Raw genomic sequence first — 15,326 nt, 5'->3', positions numbered from 1 at the left:
TTTGGAGGTGGGCACTGAAGCTCCACCCAGTACAGAGGAGTCAGTTTTTCTCCTTCTGTGCCATGCCTGCCTGGATGCTGTCATGATCCTGCCTTGATGATAATGTACTGAGTCTCCATACCTGTAAGTCAGCCCCAATCAAATGCTGTCTTTTATAAGAGTTGCTTTGTCCATGGTGTCGCAACTTAACTAAGACAAAAGGGTTAAGGTTTAAAGTTTAGTTGACTCTCTGCTTTATTTTCTCTTCTGCTTGTATCTGATTGCAAAAAGAGTTCACTGTTCATGTTTGTTTGGAAGTCCCTTTATCTTAACTGGCTCTAACTCAATGTGACATCTTGCTATTCTCAGACTTTTGTGAGAAAAATCTATGTGTAAAATACCATTTAATGAAACTCAAGCAATATGAGGTTTGCCTAAGAAACTGCCCATGAAATAATATTTCCTTCCGATGAGCATGTACGTGCACTGCAGTTAACTGTAAGGCATACAAAGAAGTTGACACTAAGAGAAGGATTTAAAAACGATAACAAACCACTGAACTGAGAATAGGTCCCCTATTGAAGGAATCAGAGAAAGAACTGGAAGAGCTTGAAGGGGCTCGAGACCCCAAAAGTACAACAATGCCAAGCAACCAGAGCTTCCAGGGACTAAGCCACTACCTAAAGACTATACATGGACTGACCCTGGACTCTGACCCCATAGGTAGCAATGAATATCCTAGTAAGAGCACCAGTGGAAGGGGAAGCCCTGGGTCCTGCTAAGACTGAACCCCCAGTGAACTAGTCTATGGGGGGAGGGCGGCAATGGGGGGAGGGTTGGGAGGGGAACACCCATAAGGAAGGGGAGGGGGGAGGGGGATGTTTGCCCGGAAACCGGGAAAGGGAATAACACTCGAAATGTATATAAGAAATACTCAAGTTAATAAAAAAAAAAAAAAACGATAACAAAATTACTGCATCTAACACACTGAAAGAACACTCTTTGGCTAGGTGTTGATTAGCCTTGGTTGTTCTCTTGACATAGCCTAGGGTCACATAGAAAGAGGAAACCTCTATTGGAGAATTGCCTTCAGTAAACTATTAAACATTGTCCTCATTATTAACCGACAAAGAAGGGCCCAGGCTCCTAAGCTTGTTTGTAACTGAACAGTTACACATTCCTAGAGACTGGTACATCAAACAATGGTATAGAAGCCATGTTCTCTGTTCTCTTTCCTCAGCCTGTGCATCTCTTTCTCTGTATCCTTTGTTATAACCTTCATAGGAAGCTGAAAAATGTGAACTTGGGTTTCTGAAGTCAGGGCTCTGAAACTGAAGGAACTAAGCAATGTAGTGAGGGTTTGTAGAGCTCACGTGTGTGAGAGGTGAGCACAGGTAAGACAGTGCAGTTTGTTAACTAGCATCTAAGGTGAGAGGGACAACCTTGGCACAGTCTGATGCAGTGCTCAGTGTCAGAGCTGATCTAAGATAGAGATTACACATCTGGTGTCCAATGTAGATGGGTTTTTTGTATTGGTTTTGGGTTTTTTGTTTGTTTGTTTGTTTTGTTTGTTTGCTTTGTTTTGTTTTCTTTTGTTTTGTTTTTGCTTCTTAGAGAACATCCCACAAGAATGGGATCAGAGAAGCAATGTCTTATGAGAGAAATGTGTGAGAATTAGCTTCAGGACACTTTTTCTACTATGTAAACATAGCAGGAATTCCATGACTCTGAACACATTGAACCACTCCACAGGACCACCTTACCTCACTGTTCTCTCAACTATCTGCTTCCTGTGTTGACCATGCCTGGGTGGAGCTGCCTGGTGACAGGAGCAGGAGGGTTTCTGGGCCAGAGAATTGTCCAAATGTTGGTGCAAGAGAAAGAGTTGCAGGAGGTCAGAGTCCTGTATAGGACCTTCAGTCCAAAACACAAAGAGGAAGTGTCCAGTAAGTGACATAGAGCCTGGTGAACGCAGACTCGGTGTGGGGAGGGCTTGCTTGTCAACCAAATAAAAAACAGGTAGGTACTTAAACACCCTCACAAGGAATAGTCACAGTTGGCACAGCACAAAAGGTACTCCATAAATGGAAAAGTGGACTCTGGTCTGAGGCAAAACTAGAGAACATGCTCATGGGCAGGCCCTGGGCTTTCAGGTCTCTCTCCTATTCAAACACTGCAGATCAGTTTACTCCTTTCCTGGAAGCTGTTTTATGTCCTAAATGGACTGGACTTGTCAATATTTGAAATATTGTGCAATACTAACAAGAGATTATTAACCTAGAGACCTCGGCAGTGCGTCCCTGTCTCTGTTGGATGTTCCTAATCTGCTTCGTGTTTTGTTTTTATTTAAGACTAGAGAGAGCCTGTGACTCATAGCAGGAAGTGCTTATAATCTTAAGGTACATTTATGAAGGCTGTAGGGAAGGGGAGTGAAGACGGGGAGAGGGAGATTAGAGAGCACACAGTGAGGGCCAGTAGGACTTCATACGTGTCATTAGGAATCCTCCAATGTCTTTCCCATCGTTCCTCCTCTCTGCCATTTACTTACAAAGAAAGTGACTGAGTGCTTCGCTGGAAGGTATTTTATTGTTTTCCTGTTGTCTATCTTCACCCCCAGATCAAAGGCAAGCACTGAGTTGATGGCGCAGGTTCCCAGCTACTCCATTCTCACAGCCTTCTGTGGAGGTAGCTGTGGAAAGACCTCAGCTCCCAGTGGGAGACCATTATGAAGCCACCTCTTCCTCCATACTCTCCAGACTTCATTTACACCCAAGGCTTGGATCCCACCCACACATCCCTTGGCTTTGTCAGGTTGAGTCTGGATAAAATCACCTATCAGACATCTTCTAGTTTGATTTTGACTGTCCCTCCTTCCCAAGATGAACCTAATCCTGGAGGTGATCTGAATAGGTTCTATAAAGAAGGAAGGTAATGGAGGCGTTTCTTAGTTACTTTTCTGTTGAAGGAAGAGATTGAGGACTTTCAGTTTCAGAAGGTTAGAGCCTATAACCATCGTGACAGGGAGCATGGCAGCAGGCAGATGGGCATGGCACTGTGGCAGTAGACAAGATTTCATATCTATACCCATAACCACAAGGCAGAGAACTATCTGGGAATGAGTTGAGTCTTTAGACGCTTCATAGGCTACCTCTTATGTCACACATACTCCAAAAAGCCATACTTCCTATCCTTTCCAGCAACTTGGGACCAAGTATTCAGAAATATGAACCTACTCAGTCATTCTCATTCAAACCATAAGTCAGTGTCCAAACTCTATAAGATACACTTGAGGTTTAGAAAGAGTGGTTCTCTGTCCACATTTCTCTGGATTTCATTGTCAAGCATAATTTCATCTATTTGTAGGAATGATTAGCATCTCAAGATACTGGGCCAACATTATTGTTAAAACTGAGGAGTTTTGAGAAGCAATGGTTTCAATTTTTTAAAAAAGAACACACACACACACACACACACACCAAAATAAATTGAAAAATAGATAGATAAATAAATAAATAAATAAATAAATAAATAAATAAATAAATAAATACCTAGGGGTATGAATCAAATTTCATTTTTTTGGTAGTCTTGAGCTAAAAACCATATTTTTTGATACAATTCTATTTTACCCTAAGGGAATTAGAAAAATATCAATTTAGTTATTTTTGAGGCATATACAAATACTAGGTTTACAACCGATAACCTATACTGATGCATATATTTCTAAGGATTTTATCATCCCTTAGGACATATACAAATAAATATTTGAAAAAATAGGTCTTATATACACATCCTTTGGACTTGCAGGACCTTCTGAAATTCCAGAATCAGTAGTAAATCAAAATGATTTGGGGGCTACAGAGGTAGATCTGCAGTTAAGAGCACTGAATGTTCTACCACAAGACCTGAGTTCATTTCTTGACACACACATGGCAGGTAATAAGTGTCCGTAACTCACTTCCAAGGTACCTGACACCCTCACACAGACATACACGCAGGGAATACATAAATACACATACAAATAAATGAATAAATCATTTTTTAAAAACTCAAAAGAATTTAATTTTCAGTTTGGAAAATATAGAAAAGTTTAACGTATTTGGTAAATAGTACAAAACAACACATGCAACAAAATAAAAGCACAAAGCACAAAAGACGTCTGAATCTAGATTGAACTCCTGTACTCCTGAACTTCTTGTGACAGGAAGGTGACACAGTCCTCCACTAAGATCAGATGTAAGAAACCTTGATATGCACCACATTTTCTGTATCCATTCCTCTGTTGAAGGGCATCTGGGTTCTTTCCAGCTTCTGGCTAATATAAATAAGGCTGCTATGAACATAGTGGAGCATCATTTGGGTCTATGCCCAGGAGCAGTATAGCTATGTCCTCAGGTAGTACAATGTAGAGTACTACTCAGCTATCATAAACAATGACTTCATGAAATTCATAGGCAAATGGATAGAACTAGAAAATATCATCCTGAGTGAGGTAACCCAATCACAAAAAAAAAAAATCACATATGGTATGCACTCATTGATAAGTGTATATTAGCCCAAAAGCTCAAATTACCCAAGATACAATCCACAGGCCACAAGAAGCTCAAGAAAGACGACGACCAGAGTGCAGATGCTTCAGTCCTTAAAAGGAGGAACAAAAATATTCATAGGAAGATGATATGGAGAAAAAGTTTAGAGCAGAGACTGAAGGACCGGCCATTCAGAGCCTGCCCCACCTGGGGATCCAGCCCACCAAAACTAGAAAATATTGATGAAGCCAAGAAGTGCATGCTGATAGGAGCCTAATATAGCCATCTCCAGATGGATCAGCCAGAGCATGACAAATACAGAGGCAAATGCTAACAGCAAACCATTGATCTGAGAACAAGGTTCCCGTTGCAGGAATTAGAGAAAGGATTGAAGGAACTGAAGGGGTTTGCAACCCCATAAGAACAACAATACCAACCAACCAGAGCTCCCGGGGACTAAACCACTACCCAAAGAGTACACATGGACAAACCCATGGCTCCAGCTGCCTATATAGCAGAGGATGGCTTTGTTGGGCACCAGTGGGAAGAAAAGCCATTGGTCTTGCCTTATGGGCTTATGGGCAGAAAACCAGGAAAGGGAATAACATTTGAAACATTAATAAAAATATCCAATAAAAATAAATGAATAAATAAATCTTTGGGGCTGGAGAGATAGCTCAGTGGTTAAGAGAGAGATGGCTCAGCGGTTAAGAGCACTGACTGCTCTTCCAGAGGTCCTGAGTTCAATCCCCAGCAACCACATGGTGGCTCACAACCATCTGTAATGAGATCTGATGCCTCTTCTGGTGTGTCTGAGGCTACAGTGTACTCACATACATAAAATAAATAAATATATCTTTTTTAAAAAAGAGCACTGAGTGCTCTTCCAGAGGTCCTGAGTTCAAATCCCAGCAACCACGTGGTGGCTCACAACCATCTGTAATGGGATCTGATGTCCTCTTCTGGTGTGTCTGAAGACAGCTATAGTGCACTTATATAAAAAAAATTAAATTATTTTTTTAAAAAAGAAAGAAACCTTGATATGTTGCACACACTCCCCCTCCCCACTACTGGGGATTGAACCCAAAGCCTTTTTATTACTGGGAAAACTCCCAGTTTGAACATGGAGAATCAAAGGACTGAATGAGCAGCCAATGTTCCATAATATCTGTTCAGTGTCTACAAGTGAACACTGGTTGATGATATGCATCTGTTCTATAGGTTGAAGTGGTTTCCTTTACTACCCACACCAAAACTGTAACAATCCACATGCAACAAGAAGACATCCAGCTCAAGAGAACTAGTGTTGGTTCAAGTTTCTGCAGTCTGACCCAAGGGTTTAATTTTGATGTATTTAAGCACAGCAAAATTTGGTGAAACATTCCTGGTAGTAATTGTGTGTGCACAATAAAGTTTACAAAAACTTCCTTGAGAAACAAAGTAAACTAATATATATCAGACATGGCCACATCGAAACCTTTGTAAAGTCCGCGTGATGCCTTCCATAAAGCTGGGTTCTACAGATCAATCATGATAAACAGTCTTATGATAAGAGTCTGGGGGAGGGTCCAATGTAGTCTCAGGCCATAAAGATTTTACAAAATTCAACAGGCTAAAGTGCATAGCCACTCCCAGCCTTCTGGGCAGATAACTGGTTATGCATCCCTTCCCTGTGCCCACATTCCAGGTTTCCCTAGTGCTTGTGTGTGAGCACAAGGACATCTGTGCCTCCTACAAGACGTCCCGTGCCTTCCTGAAACTATTTTTGCAGCTTTCTCAAACCATTTGGACAGGTCGTCCAAATGTTTCTATCATTCTGGGTCTTCTCTCTCTCTCTCTCTCTCTCTCTCTCTCTCTCTCTCTCTATCTATCTATCTATCTATCTCTCTCTCTCTCTCTACCTCTATCTCTATCTCTTTCTCCCTCCCTCCCTCCCTCTCCTAACTTGGGCACACAATCATCTTTAGGGGAAACAAACAAACATGATTTCTCCCTTCTTCTCAACACATTTTCTTATTTTATATATTCCCTTATAAATCTTTACTATGTAAGTCACAGTTTCTTCACATACTTGGTTGCTTCACTTTGTTTCATCCATCAAAATGCCAAAATATAGAAACCTTAAATTTCTGTCTAATGGTTTGTATTTTAGCATCCTCAGAAATAACCTAGGCACCCTGTCTCAAAGCAAGCAGACAAAAAGAAATAGTTGACACAAAGAATGTATCTTAGCTAGGGGTACTTTCTATGTCTGCGATGAAACACCATGACCAAAACAATGAGGGGAGGAAAGGGTTTATTTGGTTTGAGCTTCTTCATCACTCTTCAACAAGGATGGAAACCAGGACAGGAACTCAAACAGAGCAGGAACCTGGAAGAAGAAGGTGATACGGAGACCATGGAGGGACAGTGCTCACCGGCTTGCTCCCCTCGCCATGCTCAGTCTGCTTTCTCATAGAACACAGATGTAAGTGTCCAGGCATGGCACCAGCCACAATAGAAAGTGACCTCCCACATAGGTCACTAGTGATGAAAAGTCTCGAAAGGCTTGCCAACTGCTGGATTTTATGGAAGCGTTTTTCTCAGTAGGCACTCCCTCCTCCCAGTAAGAGTAAAGAATCCTTCTTAACCCCTTTCCATGTCAGAGACTTCTTAACAGTGTAAACTCCTTATCCTTCCCCAACATGGAGTCCTTAAACAAAGATAACTTTGTCTTCTGGTTCAACAGACTGGGAAACAACAATAGAGTGACTTCCCCAAAATCTCATAGCAACAAAGGAGGTCTGGCAGTACCTTTTGTCCTTTGAAAGGCTGCTGAGTGTGAGCTTCTCTCTGGATCTCCTTCTCCTTCAGACCACAGCATGACATCACCTCCATGACAAGGCAGGGAAGAACAACTGTCAAGTCCACGGTGTCGTGAACAAGGTGAGAGCTGTGGCTCTACCAGAAAGCACTTAAGATGGCCGGGTATCCCAGGACCACCAAAGAACGGAAGTGTGAAGTTAGTCCGCTATACTCCACCTGGGTACCACGTGTCATGGCACAGCTACTCCTTCGCCCCAGTCTGTATAAGTCAGCTCACAGGAAAGCAGAGGAAAGAGCAGACAGAAGGAGACTCTTATCCTAGCACCTGCTCCCTTCCCAGGAGCCTTTTTCCCATGGTGGTGGTTTGAATAGAAAGAGTCCCCATGGATTCATGTGTTTGAAAACTTGGCTTTGGAGGTATGGCCTTGCTAGGGGAAGTATATCACTGTAGGGCACGATTGGAGTTCATCTATGCTCAAGCTGTGCCCGGTGCGGAAGGCAGTCTCCATCTGCTGCCTGAGGATTAAGGTGTAGAACTCAAGGCTCTGCCAGTGCCATGTCTGCCCGCACGCCACTATGATGATAACGGATAAACCCTCTGAAACTAAGCCAGCTCCGATTAAATGTTTTCTTTTGTGAGGATTTTCCTGGTCATAGCATCAGAAGAGTTGATGCAAAGTAGCCAGGCCTGGGCTCTGCATGATACCATGATGGTAATGGACACACCCTCTGAAACTAAGCCAGCTCCAATTAAATGTTTCCCTTATGAGAGTTCCCCTGGTCATACTGTCATTTGATTGCAATAGAAACCCTAACTAAAACACCCACCCTTCTCTACTTCAAGGCCTTCTTGGGGTTGCCTGACAGGGGAAGGGGGCCTAGAGTAGATAGATCCAACAGAGGTTTTCATCTGTCCCAAGAGGGATTTCTCCTGCTCTAGATTTCTACTTCAGCCTCTGTCAAGCTATTCTTTAGCTGCACTGTAAGTTCAGCTGAGCTAACTGTCTCGCAAGAGTTGATCCCAGCCAGCCTCGGACTGAGTTCATAGAGAAGTGAGCAGGATTGGAAGGAAGCAGAGTAACAATGGAGTCTCCAGTAGGCAGCTGTATGTCCTGAGGCATGTTCTGGAGCTTTCTGTGCTTCCCCAACCTATACTAGGGACATCAGAATCCCAGATAGCATGAGGTAGCTGGGAAAGGAAAGAGAAAATTAAGAAAATCATGTGCAAAATCCGAAGCTCCAGCCAGTGTGGGGAGTGTACAGGCTGCGTGGATACATGTTAACTTTGTGAGCTAATTTGGGTGACATTGTGATTAGCAGTATCATTCAATAGATTTCAGGGGAACCCAAAGATACCGATGCATCCATTGCCCTTGGATATGTGGTCTGGGTGAGGTTGCCTCTCATTTACATTATCAATCTGACAAGGATTACTCACGTAAAACCAACCACTGGAGCCCATTCTGAGTTCTCTCACAGGGGCCCCCTTTTCCTTTCATCTATCCAGCTAGTTCTTCAGAAAGTTTCAAAACATATTAGCCTTTGAAATTCCCATCTTTGTGTCTCCCTGTTCTGGGTCCTCCTCACTGGAACTCTGGGGGACACAATCTCATTAACCACCACCCCTCCAGCTGCTTTAATGAATGTAGGAATTTCCCATAATTCTCTGTTCGTGTGCAAAGCACGAATGGCATCTTACTGCTCAGATGCATTTTCTACAAAGGGCTGGGATGGAAATAGATGCTTCTTTCCCTACAAATGCTACATTCTGGTTTTTTGAGTGTTTATGCTTCCTTCAGTAGAAAGGCATCCTCCACATGACTGCCTTTGAGGGTCTAGGTGACTGACACCCGTGTCAGGAAATTTCCATCCCATGCCGAAAGCTTCCCACCGACCTGCTTTGTGTCCACAGAGCTGCAGACAAAAGCCAAGGTGATGGTACTGAAGGGAGACATTGTGGATGCCCAGTTCCTGAGGAGAGCGTGCCAGGGCATCTCCGTCGTCATCCACACCGCTGCTGCCCTTGATCTCTTCGGTACCGCTTCCAGACAGACCATCATAGATGTCGATCTGAAAGGTACAACATCCGAAGAGGAAATGGAGCAGGTTGGAAAATAAAAACCATAAGACAAATTGGGGAGGGAAGTCCCTGCTTTGGAACATCTGGAGGAAGAGTAGGATACCTGCTGTGCTCTGGGTAGGTCAGGAGGCAGAAATCAGGACTCTTGTCCTTGGTGTTTAGAAGAAAAAAAACCATACTGAGAGAGGAAGAAACAGTAGGAGAGAAATTTTATAAAGCCACAGCCAATGTACTCCCATTGCCTGGGGCATCCTCCTGCCTCTCCACAACAAGGTGACAGGACTCCGTCTCCACATGCTTGATTTCCACCCACCCACTGCCACTATAAACCAGACACTGACATTTCTTCTTTAGAGCACTTTCAAAGCTGCTCCAGAACAGCCTGCCAGGAAGAAAGGCCCAGTACTTGTTCTCTTAAGAGCAATGGTTTTCCAATTTTCACAAAATCATTCTTTTCAGATCAGCATCACTCTAGTCTTGAAGATTGGTCCTAGGCAGAGCTCAGCTATTCTCCTCCTTAGATCCACATTCCTAAATACTTAGTGGTAGCATCTAGTTATTAAAAAAAAAAAAAGCCATGCTAAATCCCGCTATCACCAGCATCAGGAGGGTTTGCCTACCCTCCCCCTCACACACTCCTCCCACCATGGCTAGCTCTAAGCGGCCTTTTGCCCTGTTCCCAGGGCTAGCTTGCTTAAGCTAACCAAACCAGTTTAATCTGGAGCTGCTGCTGGAATTTCTTAAGCCACCCGCTGTGGCTGGCCTACAGAATGTCCGCAACCACTCACTCAACTCCCCTGAGCCCTGTGAAATGAAAACACTGGAGACTTTTATTATACCTGCTAAATTTATAGTGGTAAATTTCCAACCCCAAAATGCCCATGCAAAGATCACACAACTCAATAATACAATCATAAGATGCACGCTTAGATTGGACAAATATATGACTTCACTACTCTATCAAGAAATCCCTAGCCTGGTTCCTGCAGGCCAACCTCTTCTCCATCTTCTTCTCCTCCTTCCTCGGTCTCTTATCTTCTTCTCCTTCTCTCTCTTCTCTAAAACTTCCAGCACTGCCTTTCCCTTCCACTGTCCAATCACAGGCTCTAGTTTTATCTGACCAATTAAGATTTCACCAGACATCACCTGAGGACATGATCCACTCCTCATCAGCGCACCTCTCTTGAGGGAGCAGAAAATACAAACAGCAATCCACACGTAGTGGCTTTGAAAGTAGATTTCTAATCTACTTTAAATAAAGGACTTTGCCATATAAAATCAGCACCCTGACTCCTGACACCACTGTATTCCAAGGTCCTGCCTGCCATGTATCCTTGACATGACCTTCAAATATCTAACTGGGCTCCATTTCTAAATCAATTAATTATTTGGGGATGGCCAAAACCAACTCTAAAGGATCCTTTTTAGGTTAGTTGCTACAACTTTCTTAGTCACACTCTAGTCCAGTGCTATGAATAACCAGTTTTTCATTTCTATATTGATTCTTACTACATGAGAAAACACACACCAGCTTTTAATGTCTAATTATGAGTATAGAATGGTGCCCAGATGAAGTGGTGCGTATCTGTAATCCTAGCATTCAGGACTGAACTAGGACAGTCATACCTTCCAGCCCAGTCTGAACTATATACTAAGACAGTACAACAAAAATACATATTGCCCATACACTATGGGCTATAAACCTAAGTGGGCAGGCTGCAGATTCTGAACTACCTCTGACAATATAATACATGGCATTTTTGGATTAAAAGAGCACCCACCTTTAATGAAATTAAGTGTCTGAAGATTGGTGTTGCTTTACTTGTACTTGGTGGGGGAGAATTTTTAAACCTTTTGTTATTGTTGTTTCTGGGAATCAAGGCAAAAGGCTCAAATCACTGAGCAACATCCTGAAACTAATTTATTGATGTCAGTTTTTAAAATACTTAAAGGTATACTTTTTCCAGAACAAAAATCTAGGGAAGTGCTTTCCAATGTGAAAAAATGCTGGATAGTTTTTGTCAGCTTGACACACGGTAGTCACCTGGAAAGAAGGAACTTCAACTAAGGAATTGCTGCCATTAGATTGGCCTGTGTGTTGTGATTGACATGGGATGGCCCACCCAATGTGGGCAGTGTCAACACTGAGCAGGAAGTCCTGGGTTATACAAGTAAGAGAACTAAGCAGCCATGGCGAGCGGGTAGGGGGCAACTGAGGGAGAAGCATTGGTACATGGTTTCTGCCTTTGTTCCTGAAGTAACTTTCCTCAGTGATAATCTGTGACCTAGATGTGTAAGACATATAAACCCTTCCATACCCAAGTTGCATTGATCAAGGTGTTTATCAGAACAAAATTAGCAAAAAGAAAAATCCAAAGCTCAGACAGAGGAGGGCCTTCTGTACCATGTAGAGAGCTTAGATTTGTTTGATCCCTAGCACTGAAAATAAAGTACACACCAACATATACACGTACAGAGAAAGAGAAAGAGAGAGAGAGATTTATGAATTAAAAACCTAGAAATCCTTCATTTGCAGATTTAAATGTCACCTCTATTAATTTTGGGGTTATTCTGTGGCTATAGAATGGTACGTTGAGTCAAGATCAGGTGAGGAGACATTAGGTCTGCAGTCGTTCCTCCACTGGAGTTGGGGTGGAGATGATTCCGACCCCATGGCCACAGTGGGCCCTTTGTCCTATTTCCTAGCACTGATAGTGAGCTTCCTATGAGCAGGTACTCAGCTCCTGTTGGACGCTTGTGTGGAAGCCAGAGTGCCAGCCTTCGTCTACAGCAGCTCAACAGGTGTGGCTGGACCAAACTCCTACAAGGAGACCATCCTGAACGACCGTGAGGAAGAGCATCGTGAAAGCACATGGCCTGATCCATACCCATACAGCATAAGGATGGCCGAGAAGGTAGTGCTGGCAGCCAATGGGAGCATCCTGAAAAATGGTGGCACTTTGCATACGTGTGCCTTAAGACTCCCATTCATCTATGGGGAAGAAAGCCAAATCATTTCAACCATGGTAAATACAGCACTCAAGAACAACAGCATACTTAAGAGACATGCCACATTCTCCATAGCCAACCCAGTGTATGTGGGTAATGCAGCCTGGGCACACATTCTGGCTGCCAGGGGCCTTCGAGACCCCAAGAAGTCACAAAGCATCCAAGGACAGTTCTACTACATCTCAGATGACACCCCTCACCAAAGCTATGATGATTTAAATTATACCCTGAGCAAAGAATGGGGCTTCTGCCTTGATTCCAGTTGGAGCCTTCCTCTGCCCCTGCTCTACTGGCTTCCTTCCTGCTGGAAACTGTGAGCTTCCTGCTGCGTCCATTTTACAACTATAGGCCACCCTTTAACCGCTTCATGGTCACGATCTTAAATAGTGTGTTTACCGTTTCCTACAAAAAAGCTCAGAGAGATCTGGGCTATGAGCCACTTGACAGCTGGGAGGAAGCCAAGCAAAAAACCTCGGAGTGGATCGGGACACTAGTGGAGCAACACAGGGAGACACTGGACACAAAGTCTCAATGATGGGAAGAGGGCAGGGACATGGCCCTGGGTGTTACTCGGTCCTCCAGCTAGGACAGAGGCATAAGCCAGGTCCTGCTGTCTCCCTTTGATACAGAGGATCTTAGAGTCTTAATCAAGTCACCAAAAGCCTTGCCAGTCACTGACCCAGCCACAAGCCTTCTTTCTGAAGCCGCTGCCCAGAGATACACAGGCAGCTGATACCCAGTTCCTCGGTCCAAGCTCCTGAGCATCTCTTGTACCTCAGAGCTCTCCATTATTTCGTCTCCTCATCCAAAGCATATCTTTCATCCCCCTTCAGAAAAGTCTGCTTGCTTTATGAAGCCCAATGGAAGGAACAATAAATATGTGTCAATTATTCATCCATGGATTGTGTTTTTCTGTAAATAAACCATTCTATGTCCTTTCTGTGTCCAGACATGGCCATGCTGGGATCAAAAAGAGATCATGAATCTGAGGTGTGCTGAGGGAAAATCAGGAACATATCCAGATGTGAGACTAATTCCAATCTATTGTCCTCTGGGTGTGCACTGGATGACTGGAATGTTTTATTCTGTTTTGTGTTAGGGACCATGACAGAAACAGTGCTAGAGAGTTAGTTTCTTCCAGAGAGCCACTCCCTGCTCCGTCCAGGAGGGGTTGCCATCTAAAAGAACATTCTCAGAGTTACACATTTTCTCACAGCTAAATCTTCATAGGTCTGATGTTACAGATTTTCCATAAAATTGTAGCACTGGTATGAGAAAGGTGGAGAGGGGCCAAGAATGTTCCTCTCCCTAGTTTAGGTAGAAATATAAATAGACCTACTCCACTTTACAAGCTACTGCTTCTTAGTTTTCTCTTTGTAAAGCATAGATAACAAGCCCTCAGATCCCACACTCTATAAACAGGATTTGGCAAGCCTCATCAGTAAAGGAAGACTTTGGGTAGATGCAGGGGAGCTCCCAGTAGTTGCTGGGGTAGGGAGATCCTACCCTTTCAGAGCATGGTTGTATCCACTGTCTATAAAGGGATATTGGTGAAGAGACCAGGCACTGGTTTCCAGCCTGGCCTTATTTAAAAGGAAGCTGTGCTGTTGGGTTCTGAGGCTGGAAAGTTCTCAGGAAACTGTCCTTAACATTCTTCTCATTCACTTTCTCCAAGAGTGCCTGCCTCTCAGAACCCTTAGCTTAGGATAGCTTTTTGGGCAAGAAACATGTGCATGTAGAAATGCTACCATCTGGAAGCATCTTCTCTCCACACCTGAAACTGCATTGCCACCTGATTCCTTTTGGACACTCTCTTCTACTGGGGAATTAACATTGTCCACCTGGAGTCCCTCCCTTCCTCTCTCCCACCCCCCCTTCTCCTCCTCCCCCCTCCTCCCCCCCTCCTCCTCCTCCCCCTCCCCCTTTCATCCCTCCTCCTCCTCTTCTTCCTCCTCCTTCTTCCTCTCTCTCTCTCTCTCTCTCTCTCTCTCTCTCTCTCCCTCTCCCTCTCCCTCTCCCTCTCTCTCTCTCTCTCTCTCTCTCTCTCTCAGAGAAACTGACTTTGGGTCTTTGAAACTTACATTCCACAGATATGTTAGAAATTCCCTGAGAATAGATGTGACAAACAGAAATCAGTGGCTTCTGGGGTTGTATCATGTGAGCCTTGGACAAAGCTTGGTCTGCACTTAGTACTCCTGGGAAGGAATGACCTACCCTCATGTTGTAAATGTGCATGGTTTTTCTGAGCCTACCTTGGCATTCTAAGTTCATATAATTTTTCTCATCATTCTGCTATGTTACTTTTCATCTGGATCTGAGAAGATTCACCCAATAAAGGAATGAATAATGTGGATACAACAAAAGTTCTGTTGAAGATAAGACAGATCTTCTCCCCAACCCACTCTGGTAATGAGGGGACCAGGGTATTAGCAGCAATGTCAGGTGTCTGACCTGAAGGCACGCACCTCTCACACAGAATCTTATCAGACAAGCATATCCCATTTCTGTCTTGTTTGTTTGTTTGTTTGCTTGCTTGCTTGCTTTGTTTTGTTTTGTTTTGCTTTGACACAAGGTTTTGCTGTATAGCCATGGCTGTCCTGAAACTCACTCCGCAGATGAGGCTGGCCTTAAACTAACAGAGATCTTCCTGGTTCTGCATCTCATTGTGCTGGTATTAAAGGCTTGTGCCACCTTCTCCAGGCTAATATCTCATTTCTTCAGTGGAAAGAACTCCAACACCTCCTCCAGGACATGGACATGATGGCTTGGCCACCCCATATCTTGAGTTATGCCACACACCCGTTTTGTTGGGCCCTCCTCAAACATGCAAAAGAAGATATCTGACTCACTGATTACTCTGTGTGTGAATCTCCATTAAGCCCTGTGCCTTACTGACCCACAACACTACCCCAGCATCTACTCCTGCT

General features: G+C 43.7%; 1 long non-coding RNA gene and 1 pseudogene across 1 annotated transcript; one reads left to right on the top strand and one right to left on the bottom strand.

Moving 5' to 3' along the window:
* The first annotated feature begins 956 nt into the window (after positions 1-956).
* Positions 957-13,292, top strand: Hsd3b5-ps1 (hydroxy-delta-5-steroid dehydrogenase, 3 beta- and steroid delta-isomerase 5, pseudogene 1; annotated as a pseudogene).
* LOC134485937 (uncharacterized) lies at positions 6,514-10,368 on the bottom strand. The gene is made up of 3 exons (XR_010064357.1): positions 9,494-10,368; positions 7,299-9,380; positions 6,514-6,876 (listed from the first exon to the last, which is right to left on the bottom strand). It is a non-coding gene; the product is annotated as an uncharacterized LOC134485937 (long non-coding RNA).
* Positions 13,293-15,326: the final 2,034 nt, after the last annotated feature.

Source organism: Rattus norvegicus, chromosome 2, assembly GCF_036323735.1.
Source record: "Rattus norvegicus strain BN/NHsdMcwi chromosome 2, GRCr8, whole genome shotgun sequence".
Lineage (NCBI taxonomy): Eukaryota > Metazoa > Chordata > Mammalia > Rodentia > Muridae > Rattus > Rattus norvegicus.
Note: the sequence above shows the minus strand (reverse complement) of the source record. Positions and strands in the feature narration are given on the sequence as shown.